General features: G+C 36.7%; 1 protein-coding gene across 7 annotated transcripts in view; it reads left to right on the top strand.

Annotated features, from left to right (window-relative positions):
- Positions 1-16,434, top strand: part of LAMA2 (laminin subunit alpha 2) — a 777,226-nt gene that overhangs the window by 885 nt on the left and 759,907 nt on the right. The gene's annotated exons all lie outside the window — the stretch shown is intronic.

Here is a 16,434-nt window from a genome sequence, read left to right as displayed (position 1 = left end):
GAGAGAGAGCAGCGAGGAGGAGACTGAGGAAGGAGAGAGAGAGAGGGGAGAGGGAGAGAGGGAGAGAGAGAGAGAGAGAGAGGGGAGAGAGAGAGAGAGAGAGAGAGAGAGAGAGAGAGAGAGAGAGAGAGAGAGAGAGAGAGAGAGTTAGTTTTACTTACCTTTTATTCAAATCAGAATCTTTCCCATTTGGATTTATTAAAATTGTGTAATTGAGGGAACTTAAAATTCAGTATTCAGAGAATCCTTGTGACTCTGATGTAATGGTTATTGATGAAGTAATAAACTGTAAATGGAATCATTATATTTCTCATTAGTCAAACTTATACAGCTTAAGGTATAGGCTAGATTCCTTTTTAATCTACTTGCATACCAGAGGCCTCCTCTCAATGGAATGCAGTCCTTTGCAGAGGTTATTGGCCATATATCCTTTTGAAAAAAAAAGTAGGATGAAAGACTACCACGGTTTGGGTCTGGCACCTCTTCTGTATCTTAGTGTAGGGAATATGGTTAAAACAGACTACAAAAGGGAGGATTACCTGTGTGTACTAGGGAGAGAAGAGGCAGGCAATAATTACTAAAAGTCTCTTATGTTCAAATGTATAAAGAGACAAAAATAAAATGTCCTTTCTCCTCAAGGAGCTTCCATGAGAAGTCTCAGAGGAATAGATGATAGAAAGTGTGTGACAGCAGGTAAAAATGTTAACAGTTAACAGTTCTAAAAAAGGTTTTTAGGTTTTAATACTGCTTGGCTAATAGATATAGAGTATTTGACTATTTTCCTTTGAAGCTCCCTTCCACATAAAATTCTTTTCATTATGGGCCTCAAAGTTCAAATTTCATTACAGCCAGAGCTGACCCTCACAACCCTCTGAAATCTACTTCTCTGGCCTCCAGTGTGGCATATAAGAGGGTCTAGGTAAGGAGATATAGACAAATGGATAGATAGGGAAATATGTATATATGCATATAGATATAGACATTTCTATAGCTAAATATTTTGTCTATATTTAACTATAGAAATATGTCTATTTATCTATACCTCACACATCTGTCTTCTCACAATCTCATCTCCTCTTACACCCCTCACCTCTAGTGGCCTGGGAGTCTCAATGCTTTTCTTCAGTGCCTTGAAGTGAAATTTTCAGTTAGGAGCAGAGGAAAATGTATTCTCATCTAACTTCAATCTAATTTCACATTCCTATGTCCCTAGGAAGGATACTTCTCCTCCCTTTATAATGTAAAGAGACAGTTAGATGGTGCAGTGGATAGAGAATTATACTTAGAGTCAGGAAGACTTGAATTTAAATCCTTTTATTACTCTTTGCCAAGTCTCTTAATATCGCAGCCTCAGTTTCTTCATTTGTAAATTGGGTATAATAATACCACCTACTTTACAGGATTGGTTTTTTTTTGAGGGGGAAAAAAGATATTTGTGAAGCTTTGTAAGCCTTAGAGCAGTATTTTTTTAAATTCTAGTTGTTATTGCATACAGAATTAAATAGTGTATATAGTGCAAATTGCTAGCTATGCGTAGTTGTATTTACCAATTCAAATATATGTCAAACTACTTGTCAAAAATGTTTATACTTTCCTCATTTTCACTCATATGTCTGTACCCTTAAAGTAGAAATTTACTTTGACTTGTAAGAAGGCTGACTTTTAAGGCCTAATCTTGGGGCTGACCACCAAGAACCTGGCAGTCACATTTGCCTCTTTAAATGTGTCCAGTTCTTTTAGCCAAAATTAGTGAATGAAGCTGTATATATGTTGATTAATCTCATTAATAGGTATATACACATTGTGTTCTAAAAAAAAAAAAGCAGTAGCCTTGAAGGCTAGCAGAGGTCTTATCTAGAGAGAAGTTGAGATCCCAATCACATAGGTAGGAGTCCGAAACTAATTGTTGATTCTTCCTTAAAGTTTCTCCAAGGACTGAGAACACCTGAACAGCCAAAGTTCTTGCCTTCGTCTAATATGATAGCTAACTTCCTTCAAGGCTCTGATCAAGTGTGGTTTACTAAATGAGGCCATTCCTGTTCACTGCAGTTTTTAATATACTTTGTATATATTTCATATTGATTTATCATAGCTAAAGAGCTGGCACATACCTCAAATGTCATTTAACTCAATCCACCTTTACAGATGAAGAAACTAAGGCCTTGGGAGGGTTAGATGATTTGCCCATAGTCAATCAGCCTAAAAGACAGAAACTGAATGCAGGCCCCTGGACTCCAGAGACAATAGTTTTTCCAATGTGCCATGTCACCTCAATTTATCAGAGAATGTACTATTTCCTAACCCCGCAATACCCATAGAATTATAGCTCCTTAATCAACAAAGGGGCTGGTGGAAATATGATTTTTCTAAGCTAGAAGGATAGTCGAAAAGATTGTAGGGATCAAAAGTTCCTGGACATCCATGATCCTTCAGTCCCTCTGGAAAACTATCAGTCAACCACAGTCAACATGCATGTATTAAGTGATAGCTATGTGCTAGGCGCTATGGAATACTAAGCTCTGGGAATACAAAGGGAAGTAGAAAGGCATCACTGCTCTCAAAGAACTTAATTCTAATGGGGAAAACAGCGCATAAAAGGAAGCTAAAAGGGGAAGAGGCAGACAAAGGAACCCAACGAGGGTATAAAGTAAAGGAAATCTAGAGTGCAGCCTGGAGAGGAATGAGACATGACTGACTTGCATACCCTTCTTAAATGGAGGTTCTAGGGAAAGCTATCCAATCACAGGATAGCTTGCAGGGGCAGAGGCTAACTTCCTATATGTGAATTCCAGGGCTGTTGTGAACTTCAGTGGTGGAGAATGTCCACAGTGCAGCCTGGAGAGGAATCGGCCCTCTTACCAATAAAGGGCTATGAAATATAAGCTATGTGAAAGCAAGAACTCCATTTTTTGTTTTTGTATCCCCAGAAACCAGAAAAGTGCCTTGTACCCAGCAGGAGCTTAATAAAGATTCGTTGAATACATATGTGAATCTCTTCCCCTCTGTCTTTCTCAAATCACAGAGTCCACATTGGTACTCCAGAACCCCTCTGAGATCTCCTTTTCTTGGTTGTTACTGTCTTTCTCATATGGTTGACAGCTTCCCTTTCTCCAGTGCCTACTGCCATGTTTCTCTTCCTTGGGAGAGAACCTAGCCCTGACGGGATGAAAGTTTCTTCTTTAATGGTGAAATGACAATAAATCTGATAATCTCCTGGTAATAACTTGGTAGTAGTGTACAGTTATAAAGAACTCCTCAGGTCCTTCATTTCTTTTCCCAAGCCAAAGTTACACATTTTCCAAAGGGCTTCTGAAATCAGTTAATAAATACTTTTTGGTTTTTGTGTTATATAAATAAAATATCCACCTACATATTATGGTTATGCAAAATCTGTCACCAACTGAAAGTGTATATTATAGTTTTTCATGCTTTTTTCCCCACAAATTTTAACATCCTTTAAAATGAGTTTTCACCTTTAAAAGACTGTAGACCCCTGCCCTGGGCAAATTATACTATGCCTCACTTCATCCAACCCCCACTTCTCTGAATATTTTCACATAGGTGAAATTGCATTAAAACTAAAACCAAAGGGCAATCTTAAAAGGGAAACAAGTCCTCTCCAAAGTGAAATCAGGTTAAAATTAACAAGAAGGGACTATCTTGAAAAGGAAGCAAGTCCCTTGAAGGCACCTTGAAGTGAGCATGGAATATTTTGCTTATAAACAGTATTATTCTTTGCTATAATTCCCATGGCACACTATGGATATGAGACATGATCCTGCACATGGGATAGCAAAAGGAAACTTCATATAATTGACTATTAGCCTCAGCTATTCCTAAACTAGCGATAGGGAGAGGGGAATGGGATTACAAATATAAGTTCACTATTATTCACAGCACAATCAACCATTAGCACACCCTTTGGGAATCATTGGTTTATTCTGGGCTTTGATGATATTTGGGAGGGTGATCTATGGACTCAATGTATGCATGTGAGTCCCTGCTCTTTTTTTTTTTTTTTAACATCAACTGCCAAAGCAAACTCTTTCTCTCCTTTTGGCTGCCTTGTTGCCCAACTACTGGCTGTGTAAGTTCTCCCATAATTTAGGGTTGATTCTGCCTCCATGCAGAATTAAATAGGTATGAATTTGACCAATAACTGCCCTGAGTAGTTTCAGTTTTTTTTCAACCTTTCTGTAGAAAGTGTTTGTTTTGTAATGAAGCTTTCTCAGTGGGGAGTGTTACAGGGCTGCTTCCTTCAGGGAAGGAAATATTTCTAGTACTATGTAAAACCTCAAACCCAGTGACCCAGGCACTTTGCACAGGGGCTAATTTCCAGTGTTTTGCCACTCCTGTGCATCTGTGAGCTCTTTCATGTGACTTTTCCCCACAGTGACTCAATGCATCAATATCTGTGACAGAGTTTATTTGTGCCAGCCCATCCAGTGCAACTCTTGTCTACGTTCTCCTTTAAATCCACCACGTGGGGGCCACCCAACATGCTGGGGTACTCCCTTATTTTACTTGACATAGTGTGAATGTTAATGGAGCATGTAGGCTGTCCATTAGTTATCCTTCCAAGTAATCTGCTATTATTTTTTATCATTTTTTCCTCCTGATGATGTTCTTCATCATCATGCTACTTCTCCTACACAATTCTTCCTTTATAATATCTTGCAGCCTTGTGCTTACACAAAAGTTGATTCTCCCTCACCCTTTGGAGGATTCTCGTCTTTTGTACTTCAGGCATTATAGTAATTTGTAACTGGCATCTTTATAACCTCATTGATCTTAAAAATAGCAGATTTTATTTCAGGGAGAAACTTGGAGTCATCAAAGTAACTCCACCATCTTCTAAAGGCAATCCAATCTGCTCTCCTCTTGTTTAACTCTGGGTCCAGTTCATCATCGCTTGAATTCCTTTGGTTTATCCATCCAATTCCATATCTATGGTATGGAAAATAGTCATTCTTCATTTGCTTGTTTTGTATAGAGAAGCCAAACTCTTAATCGAGTAGCTGTCTCATTTAGGAAGCTTTGTCTTGTAGCAAATCTTGCAGTCAACCCCTTCATTTACAAACAGGAGCATCTCTTGTTTGAGGACCTCACCATTTATAGGACTTCACCATTTATAGGACTTCACCATTAATAGGGATTCTCTCTCCAATTGGGACTGTCTTTTGGCCCTGCTTCCAGTATATAGGCAAATCCCTCTGACTGGCATATTTCTCCATTTTGTTGCTTTGCTTTGCTTAGCAATCATAACAATAAGCATTTATGTAGTGCTTTAACATGTACAAAGCATTTTATAAATATCGTCTCATTTTATCCTCACAACACCTTGGGAGGTAGAAACTATTATCATGCCCCTGATGAGTAACTGAGGCATATAGATGTTGTGACTTGCCCAGGATCACACAGGAGGTAAGTGTTTGGTCACAACTCAAGTCTACCTAATGCTAGGTCCAATTCTCTGTTCCCTGTACCATCTAACTGGCTTGATATTAAACACTAGAGAGTTATCATATAAAATTATCTCTGTTGTTTACATTTGACATCTTGTTATATATGATTTTGACATGTACAATTTTAAACAAGTTCAATGAAAGCTTGGCAAGAGAATCAACTAAACAAAGTCCTGTGAAGGATATTTAAGAGTAAAACTAGATGAAAGCATGGAAAAATTTGCCAAGATTTTTATTACAAACTCTTTTCCCTATCAAAAAGAGTGGAGCAATGACATTTTGACTCTAAATTCATTGTCCCAGACATCCTATCTGAAGAGTGGAGATGGCCTTGAAGAAAACAAACATGGAAAAATCAGCTTGATTTCTACTCTAGGTGACACCATTTTGAGATAATTAAAAGGTCAATTTTCAATGTATCTGAAAGAATTTGAAAGAGGGAAAGATACTGAAAAAGTAAGAACAGAGAGAATATTAATAATTAATTGGGCAATATGTTTACTTCCATATTGATATTAATGAGAATAACAGCGCATAGTGAGGGTATCCCATAAATATATGAGAAAAAAAAATCAGGCAGGTTTGACAAATTATTTATTTTGGTTTTTCCATCTCCTTCATTTCCCAAAGTGTCACTCCCTAAATCCCCTTGGTGAAAGTCATCCCTTAAAACAAATAAACAAAAAGGCAGTTCAGCAAAATTAACATATCAACCAAGTCTAAGGTTAAGTGTGGTATGCCACACCCATAGTCCCTAACCTGTGCAAAGAAGGAAAGGAGATCCATGTTTCTATCTCTTCTTCAGTTCCGATCTTGATTATTTTAGTTAATCAGTATTGTTTTGATTTTTTTGGTGGTGGTCTTGTTCTTTCAATTTTTATTGTTTTAGTCATTGGGAATATTTGTTTACTGTTTCTGTTTACTTCATTTTGTTTTACTTCATGTAAGTCTTGCCATGCTTCTTTGTATCTCCATAGTTATCATTTATTAAACTGCAATAAATTGATGGGCATCTACTTTGTTTCCAATTCTTTGCTACTATAGAAAGTGATTATATATATATAGTTGGATATGGGACTTTTTGTCCTATTATTGACCTTCTTGGGATATATGCTTTAGCAAGAGGTTCTCTGGGTAAAAGGATATGGTCATTTTAGTCCCTTTATTAATGTAATTCAAATTTCTTTCTGGAAGAGTTGAACCAATGCACAACTCTACCATTAAGCAAGATTTTGTGAATGAGATTCCACAGTAGTGACATAATTGAATGAAAGTTGTAGAAAATACAAGATTCAACTGTGCCATTAATTGACTATATTTGTATAAATATCTGTTTACATGTGCATATACGAAGTATTTGATTTGATAGATAAAAACATTGCCTTAAAGACCTACCTCCAAGGCTGATGAGATGCAAAATTACCCTTGGTCAATTTTCTCTCTCTCCCTGTTGTTCTCCTCACTTATTTCTAATTTGTTTAAAAAATTCACAGGAACACAAATTTCTTTTCTTAGTAGGTTTTTAGTATAAGTGGGTTTTAATTAAAATTTTAGTCTGGTCTTTTTCTCTTTCTTATATCAGCTAACTGATGTATAATGTACAGGATATTATCTCATTACCTGCTTGTAAAAATGTTTAAAATCTTTGCTTGATCCTTCAATTTCTTGGAAGTTTCTAGCCATTCTTTATCCAGCTACATATGTCTGGCACATTGATGCTCGAAACTCATGTAGCATATGAGTTCTTTGTATAAATGGACAAAATATTCTTACTTCCTTAGATTCTAGAATATGCTAGATGGCATGCACTGTCTTCTTACTAAAAGACCAAATAAATCTGCCAAGGTCATCTAATGAGTCAGCAATAGAGATAGGAATAGAACCAAGTTTCTCTTCTTATCTTACAGGTATTTTTGGTAGAGGGTTGTTTGCATTATTTGAATCAGCAAGCAGGATGTAGGTTTTAGCTCTAGTTGGAAGCTAGTCATAAATCACATGTAACATAGTAAAAACTAAAAAGGTTGTGGATTTTTGTTTACTTGCTCTGTTTTTCTTAGAATATAATGGTATAGTAAACACAGATGTTTGCTTTGTGGATGTTGTTTATGAGAGTTCTTACCCAACTCCTATTATTTTTAGAATTCCTTCAGGGCTTGCATCCACACTGCCCATCCCCACATTTCTATGATATATGGCATACACCAAAGTCCACTTCAATGCCTGTGTAGTTCTGAGGAGAAGTAAAGAATAATTTCTATTCTTCCTGAATGAAATAAACATTAATGTAATACCTACTATGTGCCAAGCATGATCTTAAGCACTTTTTTACAAATATCTCATTTGATCCTCATGAGATTGCAAATGATTGCCAATATACATGGATGGCAAATCAACACGGGTCGGGAGGTATCACGGAAGCTAACTACAGTATCCTCTTCAATGGCATGTACATTTGGGTACCTGGAATGCAATGTCTCTAAGAAATTTGCTTTATTTATCCCATATCTAACATGAGCTGATTAGAGTTGAGCTAAGGTGAGTAAATTATCTTAATCTGAGAATAATCAAGAAGGTATGGGAGTTTCTGTACAAGTAAACATATAAAACATACAGATATCCATAGCTGTATAGCTGCATGGGCAGGTGTTTGGCAAAACTGTGAAATATGTGAAATTTGTCTTCATTTCCTTCTCTGTCCCTTCTCTCCCCAATTGCCCACCACTCTTACAAAAGTTTAGTCTTCAGGGTTCTTCACAGGGACAGAGTGTGGGTACCTATAAGATACTACAGATAATTTGTATTACTTAACAACATGTGCATATGTATAAACCTTCTGCACACCAACACATTATAATATGGTCTACATTTTTTATCATTGTCTTACAAATAATAATATATTTTAAAACACTTAATAAAATGACAAAGGCTCATTGGTAGTCACTTTTCTAGCCCATTTCTGGCATATCCAGTAGCTCAAAGTTCTCTCAAAGCTCAGAGATGCTTTGCGAGGGATGCCAATCCTTCCCTTCTCTTCAGGGTATTCATCTCTGAAACCTTTAATACTCTTGGTTTATCCCATTTGGGGTTTTCATGGCAAAGATACTAGAGTGGTTTGCTATTTCCTTCTCCAGCTCATTTTACAGATAAGGAAACTGAGGCAAACAGGGTTAAGTGACCAGGTAGTAAGTGTCAGGCTAGATTTGAACCCAGGAAGATGAATCTTCCTGACTTCAGGCCTGCCCCTCTATCCACTGCGCCATCTAGCTGCCCCCTATGAAGTTTTACTCTATTTTATTCTGGTAGTATCCAGATACCAGTCCAATTGTAGCTTAATCCTGGGCTCATAAGTATGAATTGGAGCCAGCCTAAGATTCCAGTTCCAACCAAGTATAGCTCATCTTCATGAATTTATTTTTGAATTTTGATTTGCCGCAAAGTGACTTTTGGTGGTTCTGTCTTGGGCCAAGATCCACTGACGACTTGGTCCTGTTCTTTCTAGGGTTGAATGGTAGCATTTACCACTAGGCCTAGGAATGAATAGTTTGAGAGAAAACACAAGATAAAGTGAAATTTATCAGGGCATTCCCTATAAAATAGTTTTTCAGTGTTGGGATACTGCTATTTGCAACATGTGGCAGAAGATATCTGATGAGGAAAGTTTTGCTTTAAATTGAAGATTCCATGATAGATACTAGAATGGAATCAATTCATCCATCTCAGCTCCACTCTCCAAAGGGGGAAAAGGACTTAAATTGTATCTATATTTAAATTCTTTGATGCTGTGATGGAGATTAGTCAGTCAGTCAGTCAGCAGCAGCTGTGCTTATGTGTAAGTGTTTAGATTGAATTTCAGTGGGATACTCCCCTAGTCTCCAAAGAAAATGTGCCTAGTACAAACAACATGGTCACAAATAAATTCTTTTCTTTCTTTTGCATACCCACTATTTGTGAGGGAAGTGTAGACAGCAGAAAATTAATGCAAGGATTCAAATAATAATAATGCATATTCTTCCTTTCCTTAGACTAAGTGGATAAATCAGGATAATAACTTTTCCTTCTGAAATTTTCATATTGCTACTAATATGAACTTATTAGTTCATGTTGTGGGGGCTGCTATCATCTCTGTGTGCAGAGTGGTTTAAACCATTTATTGGGGAATTCTAGAGTTGAAACTAACAAATTATAAATGTTTTGTGCCTTAATTACTATATCTGGGGAAAATAATTTATTTTAGTTAATATCTTAGTTAATTTTGTTGGACAATCTTCAAACTTAAAAAAAAAAATAAATGTTTCTTTCCAGACAAAAGATTCGTGCTACTGGGTTGTCTACTTTATTTACTTTCTCTTTAATGTTTCCTAGCATTCATCTGGGTCCTTGGCTTGCTTCACTGTGCTTCCTCCCCCCAGTCATTTTTCGCATAGGCATACCATTAACGGGGCAAATGTTTGCTCATGTTGGCGTGGGAGGGCAGCTTTTTTACATGAATACCCTGCATTATTGATTATGCATGCAGATCTGAACTTCTCTTTACAGTTTAGATTTTGGACAGAAGCAACATTTTATGACAAAGGCTTCCATCCCTGCTGCCTCCCCCAGCCTGAAATGCCTTTTCCAGACATCATTAAATGACCATCCTTATTCATAAGCTGTGCCTACGTGTTATGCTTTGTGGGGTAGAGAGAAGATCCCTCTCTCTTCAGCTTTCTCCCTCACTCAATTGTTACAGTTTTGAAATTCCATTAATAGACCTTTGGTCTTTAGAGATTCATGATTTGGTGTTAAGCACTGCCATTTATATTGGACTGTGTCCTCTCTAGGTAAACTTAAAAAGGTACTTACTCTTGGGAAGAGTAGAAACAATAGTAATAAATAATTATAATAATAATATTTAGGTAGTATTTCACAGTTTACAAAATACTTCTCACAACCTGCCTATTATTGTTCCACTTTTACAGATAAAGAAACTGAGTCTCAGAGAAGTTAAATGGCTTGTCAAAGATCACCCAGCTAGTAAGTTGCAGAGCTGTACCTGGAACTTTACTCTTCCGAGGCCAAATATCATTTTTTCACCTACTACACAATGCCAAGTTCTACTATATCAGCTGCTTTTACCAGTCATTTATACTTTTGTTATTTTATGTCACTTCATGAAAACCATCATCACATCAGTCAATTAATAGACATTTATCAAGCACCTTCTATTCACTAGAAATTGTATTAAGTTTTGGGGTATAAATATAAGAAATGAAATAATCCTTACTCTCAAGGTTCTTATATATATGTAATATGCTCCATTAGGATATATATATATATATATACACACATACATACACATATATACATACACATATACATTTATATATATATACAGAAAGAATAAGAATAAATATAAAAATACAAGTAAAAACAAAGTTATTAACTTTAAGGTAGTTTGGAAATTGAGGGAAATGAAGAAAGGCTTCATTTATGAAGTTGTGTTTGAGCTGGGCCTTAAAGGAACATATGGATTTTATAAACCAGAGATGGGGAGGTAGTGTGTTCCAGGTATAAGGGATGGCTAGTACAAAGAGATGGTATATAGTGTGTGAAGAAGAGAGAGGTCACTTTATATGAATTGAAGAGCGTATGTGTGTGTGGGGGGGGATAATATACAATGGAGCTAGAAAGACAGAATGAGGCCAAGTTGTGTAAGACTTCAAAGATAAATATAAGAGCTTACTTTTTTTTCTTCTGGGCAATAGAGATCCACTGGAGCTCATTGTGTCTGGCCAGGAGTGGCATATTCAGATCTGAACTTAAGGAAATTACTATTACTCTTGTGTGATGGAGGAATTGGAGTATGGAGATATTTGAGAGGTAGAGAAATTAGTTAGATGGGCAATGAAATGCCTGAACTAAGGTTCTGGCTATGTGAATAGAGAGATGATGTTGGGAACAAGTTATGTTTGGGGGATTATTTGGTAACTGATTGGATATGTGAGATATGTGGGATGAAGGCAGGTGAGTTGAGGTTCCAGGTCATTGTGAAAGTGTGGAAAAGAATGTAAAAGGTTAAGTGGAGTGAGAGAGGAGTTAGTACCTGTTATTTTTTGGAAGCAGAGGATATGGTATACAAGGAATGAATGCGACCATTTTAGTTTATTTTAAAGAATCTTCAGATTTAAAAACTAATGCAGAAAACTCTCGATTCTGCCAGTGTAACCTTAGTTGACAACTGAGTCATTTGAGAGTTTTCAGGACATCAGAATGGCTTAATAGGCAAGAATGGGCTTTCTTCCTTTTCAGATGTGTGAAATTTTAAAATAAGGAGACAATCTAGAGCCAGAGCATCTCTGAAGGAATCCTTGAATGCCTGGGAGAGCTGATAGCAGTAAGATAACTAAAGCCATAAACTCAGCCAGATATTAATCACCTCAAGTTATGCCTGAGGTTGGTGCTATAAGTCTACATAAATGATTAAGTTTTATTTTTACAACTTTCCTTTATTGAAGCAATCAAACGGTTTAAACAATTAGAGAAGGTGTCTTACCTCTTTACGTTCAGATAAACCTTAGCTATTGTATTAACAAAGGGTGAAACATAAAAATACAGAGGAAGGAGGTCCATGGCTAGCTAGCTTTGGCCAAATGGCACTAGGTATACAAATAAAAATAGCTGTAATTTGTATATGTTAGTTTAAGATTGCAAAATACTTTACATACATTATTTCATGTGACTTCCTTTAAGGCTTCATTTAGGTACCACCTCCTACTACCTACCATCTCAATTAGACTTGTCCTAATTCTCCCAAAATGCTGGTACTCTTTCCACCCCAGAAATTATTTTGTATCTATTTTTAATTTAAATTTATCATGGTTTTCCCCCAAAAAGAAAATAAGCTCATTTAAGGTAGAGACTACTTCATTTTTGTCTGTGTACACATAGCATAGTGCCTAGTATGTAGCAAATGCATTATATATTTTTGTTGAATGCATGCATTCCTTCATGTGTGAACACAAGAATGAATGAATGAAAGTATGAATGACTATATCAAGCTTTGGAATAGTACATTTACAAGATATAAATGTCCACCATGGATGAAATACCTGTGTTAATGAGAAACAATATTTTTTATCATTAGTACTTATTTCACACATAAGTTACTTTTGAAAGTGATTCTAAGTTTACATACATTGATGCCAAAGATCTAGATCTTTTCAGAGTATCTAATGTTGACCTAATTGCAGCACACCGATGCAATACTCTGGTACTTAATAAATACTTCTCCGAGTAAGTCATGGTTGTATATGGGATATTTTAATAGATGAGGCCCTTTGTATAGAGATTACTCTTTATAAGATAATGTTTCAATTAACATCATAATTCTAGAAGTAAAATGCCAGAGACTCACAAGGAGTATTTTTTTCTTTGTTTCTCCTTAAAGGTCACTCACTGCCCCTTTAACTGTAGGAACAACTCTTCTTACCAAGTATTCACAATTCTCCAAACAATGCACGTGGCCTGCTCCGATACATATGGTCTCTTATAGGGAGAAGCTGATAATAAAACTGGAGATTTTCTTAGAATTAAAGACAAGAAATAACCAGTTTGAGAAACTTGGCCAGAGATAGTGAATCCTCCAGATTTCAAGTCTAGTACATTATCATATAATATCACTTGCTATCATACCCCTAAAGAGAAAATCAAAATATGTAAAACTATATACTAAGTATTTGAGAGGCAAAAGAGAAAAATTGTGATTAGTCTTAAAAATTTTTCTGAAGGGTGGAGTGAAAAGCAAAAAAACTCAAAATATGATGCTGTGTATATAACTGGGGAGGGAAGGAGAGGGGGGAAGGGAGAAAGAGAGAGAGAGAGAGAGAGAGAGAGAGAGAGAGAGAGAGAGAGAGAGAATATAAGCCAAATATATGAAGAAATATTGGAGGCAATAAGCAACTATCTCTATTTGAGTTGTTCATAGACAGCATTTTCTCTTGTAAAACTCCAGGAAATTACTTAGGTATTGACAATTTTCAGCAGTAGTGGAAAAGATTCCCCTGAGGCTGGTAGTTAATTTTAAATACTTTTAACAATCCTCTTTTAGCTGTTGGCTAGTATAATGTTCTCAGATACTAGATCCTTTAAGCCAAAGGTTCTCAAGTTAGATAACTATAAAATTTAGTTATTGTTATTAATACCTTAGAGTGTAAGAATTAAAGCCTATTTGATCAATTTGCATAGCAGTTTACTCTCTTTCTGATACATAATATATTGTATGTGCAAAGCATTTTCTTTGAAGATATTCACAGTACTTTAACAATGTTTTCTTCTGTCTTAAAATACATTTAGGGAATGTGGGACGTATTGCACATATTCTTTTCTTAGAAGAGGAGGGGGGAGTGCAGTCTCTCCATCTGATTGGCTGGTTCCTCTGAACCTGCATTTCATGGAGGATGCTCAGTCTAACCATGTCTTCATTCCTCTCCACACTGTACTCCTGCCTCTCCAGAATTTCTCTACCATATCCCCCCTTTCATATCTATCCCACTCCCCATTTTAGCTTCCTTTTATTTGTTATTTTTTCCCATTAGAATGTAAGCTCCATGAGGGCAGAATCTGACTTTCTGTTTGTATTTGTATTCCCAGCACCTAGAATACAGTCAGCCCTTAATAAATGCTTGTTGATTTGTTGACTTGAATGGAACTGAGGCATAGAGCAAGTGGTTTATTCAAGGACAAATAAATAGGGACAGAAATAGAACTTGGGTCTTCTAATTCTCAGTCTTGTGTTTCAGTTGTGCTCATTTTCTTCAGCATTACTGAAAACATTTCTCTTCCCCAAAGAGAAAGTTTGCATGAAAAGAGAATAATTGAAACCATCTTTAGAAAAGATGGGGCCATGAGTTGATAGAAATTATGATAACTCAAATTTGTATAATGCTTTAAAGTAGACAAAATTCTTCTCTTATAACAACTCCTCAAGGTGGGTAATACAATTCATTACCTCTATTTTAGAGGTGAAAAGAGTTGTCAGAGAGCTTAAGTGCCTTGTTAAAGATCACATGACTAGTATAAGAGCTGGAACTCAAATCTAAATCTTCTTATTCTTTTTCTACTGTACACCTCATATTCACAGTAACTGATATATTCTCAGCTTTGCTGGGTTTTGAAATCAAATGGTTCTTTAAAAAAAGGGCATCCAGATTTTGGTCAATAAGTTTGTTTTGGGTCTGTTTTGCTTTCTTCCTATTCATAAAGTGAATAATCCTGCTTTATATTCTATCTATAAGTACAACTAAAGGCAATTTGGATTATGTATTCCGTATTATTTTATACTAACAGAGAATTATTTTTGAGCTCTTTTGATATATTCAGTTATCATTTCCAGTGTATAAGTGATTTTAGAAAGTGGTTCTTAATAATCCTTTCAGTGAGGTTGATAGACTCTAAAGAGGTGGCAGCTGCGTGCCCAAGGGTATATAGCTGCCTTTAGTTGGTTATGTTCTGGGCTATAAAGGAGTGATCAGAAAACTTTCCTGATGTTGGTAATTAGTGGAGCTGGCATGTTAGGAAGCCCGTCCCTGGATATTTGTGACAGAGTATGGAGTAGTTACCGAGTGCTTGTGATTCAAGGAAACAGAAAAGTAGTAGGAGAACAGAAGCGGAATGGAACAGAATTTGAGAGTGATGTGATTGTATAGAAGTTAATAAACTGGGAATCATGGTGGGCATTTCTGGAGTTTCTTCAAGTATATAGCACCACAAGATTCAAGTGTGTATTTCAAGTGTGAACTCTGTTGATTGGTGGATATCTTTGGATGTAGAGCTTCAGAGGTTTCAGATGATCTGTCCCGACCTATGGCCTAATCTAAGAAGAATAAAGAGAGTGAACATTAAAGTATTGACATACATAGAAGAACCCTTGGATTATTCATCCAGCTAGTAAGACTGAGGGCATGATGGACCTAGTGCCTTCTCACAGAGCAGGACAAGCCTTAGAGAAATGGTGATGCCAAGATCTAATGGATGAAAGAAATGAAGGGCATAGTTCTGACCTCTTCCCCTTCTTTCTCCCACCCCCACCATTCTCCACTTGAGGAAAGTAATATGGTAGTCACAATGATTCTAAAGCTATATTAAGAGAGCCATAGTACAGCATTAGGAAAGTGATTCTCCTCCACTCTGCTCTGATCAGGCTACATCTGAAGCATGATGTACCTTTGGGAACCCTAGGAAGAATCAAGATGACTTGAATGTCATCCAGAAGGATGTAGGTAGTATGGTGAATAATTTTGAGGTCATGGCATATGAGAATCAGTTGGAGGAGTTATAGGGGAATGATCATATGGAAAAAGGATTTGTGCAGGCTGTTCCCAGAAGGTAAAACTCAGAGCAATGTTTGGGAGTCAGAAAAAACAAAACAAAACAAAAAAACTCCCCTCCAAATAAACAAACCAATTTAGATTTAAGGCAAGAAGAAGCTTTGTAACATTCCTACCTATTCCAAAGTGAAATTGGCTTCCTTGGGAGGTGGTGGGTTTATCATAGACTGTATGTCCCCTAATCATAGATATCGTAGAAGAGATGATCTTAGGCAAAGAGCCCTGGCTACGTAGTCGGAGGACTTGGATTCAAACCCATGTCTGTTCCTAATGTGTGTGATGTTGGACAAATCAGTTAAACTGCCTGGGCCTCAGTTTCCTCTTCTATAAAATGAGGTGTTTATACTAGATAGCCCCAGCTCTGCATTTATGCCTCTATGACCTCTGGATTCTTGTTGAAGTACAAATTGGACCAGGTGACCCCTTAGATTTCTGCTAACTCTGAGATTTTGTAAAGAAAAAGCCTAGGGCATGAATATGGCTAAGGGGTGGGGTGGCATTTAAAGGGGAAGAGAAGGGCAAACAGTTTCCCAGTGCTGGGAGAGTGGGCCTGTGGACAGCAATATTGATATAAACACTAAAATATGCATTTGATGTGTCCTTTT

The sequence above is a fragment of the Trichosurus vulpecula genome, chromosome 7 (genome assembly GCF_011100635.1).
Source record: "Trichosurus vulpecula isolate mTriVul1 chromosome 7, mTriVul1.pri, whole genome shotgun sequence".
Classification (NCBI taxonomy): Eukaryota; Metazoa; Chordata; class Mammalia; order Diprotodontia; family Phalangeridae; genus Trichosurus; species Trichosurus vulpecula.
Note: the sequence above shows the minus strand (reverse complement) of the source record. Positions and strands in the feature narration are given on the sequence as shown.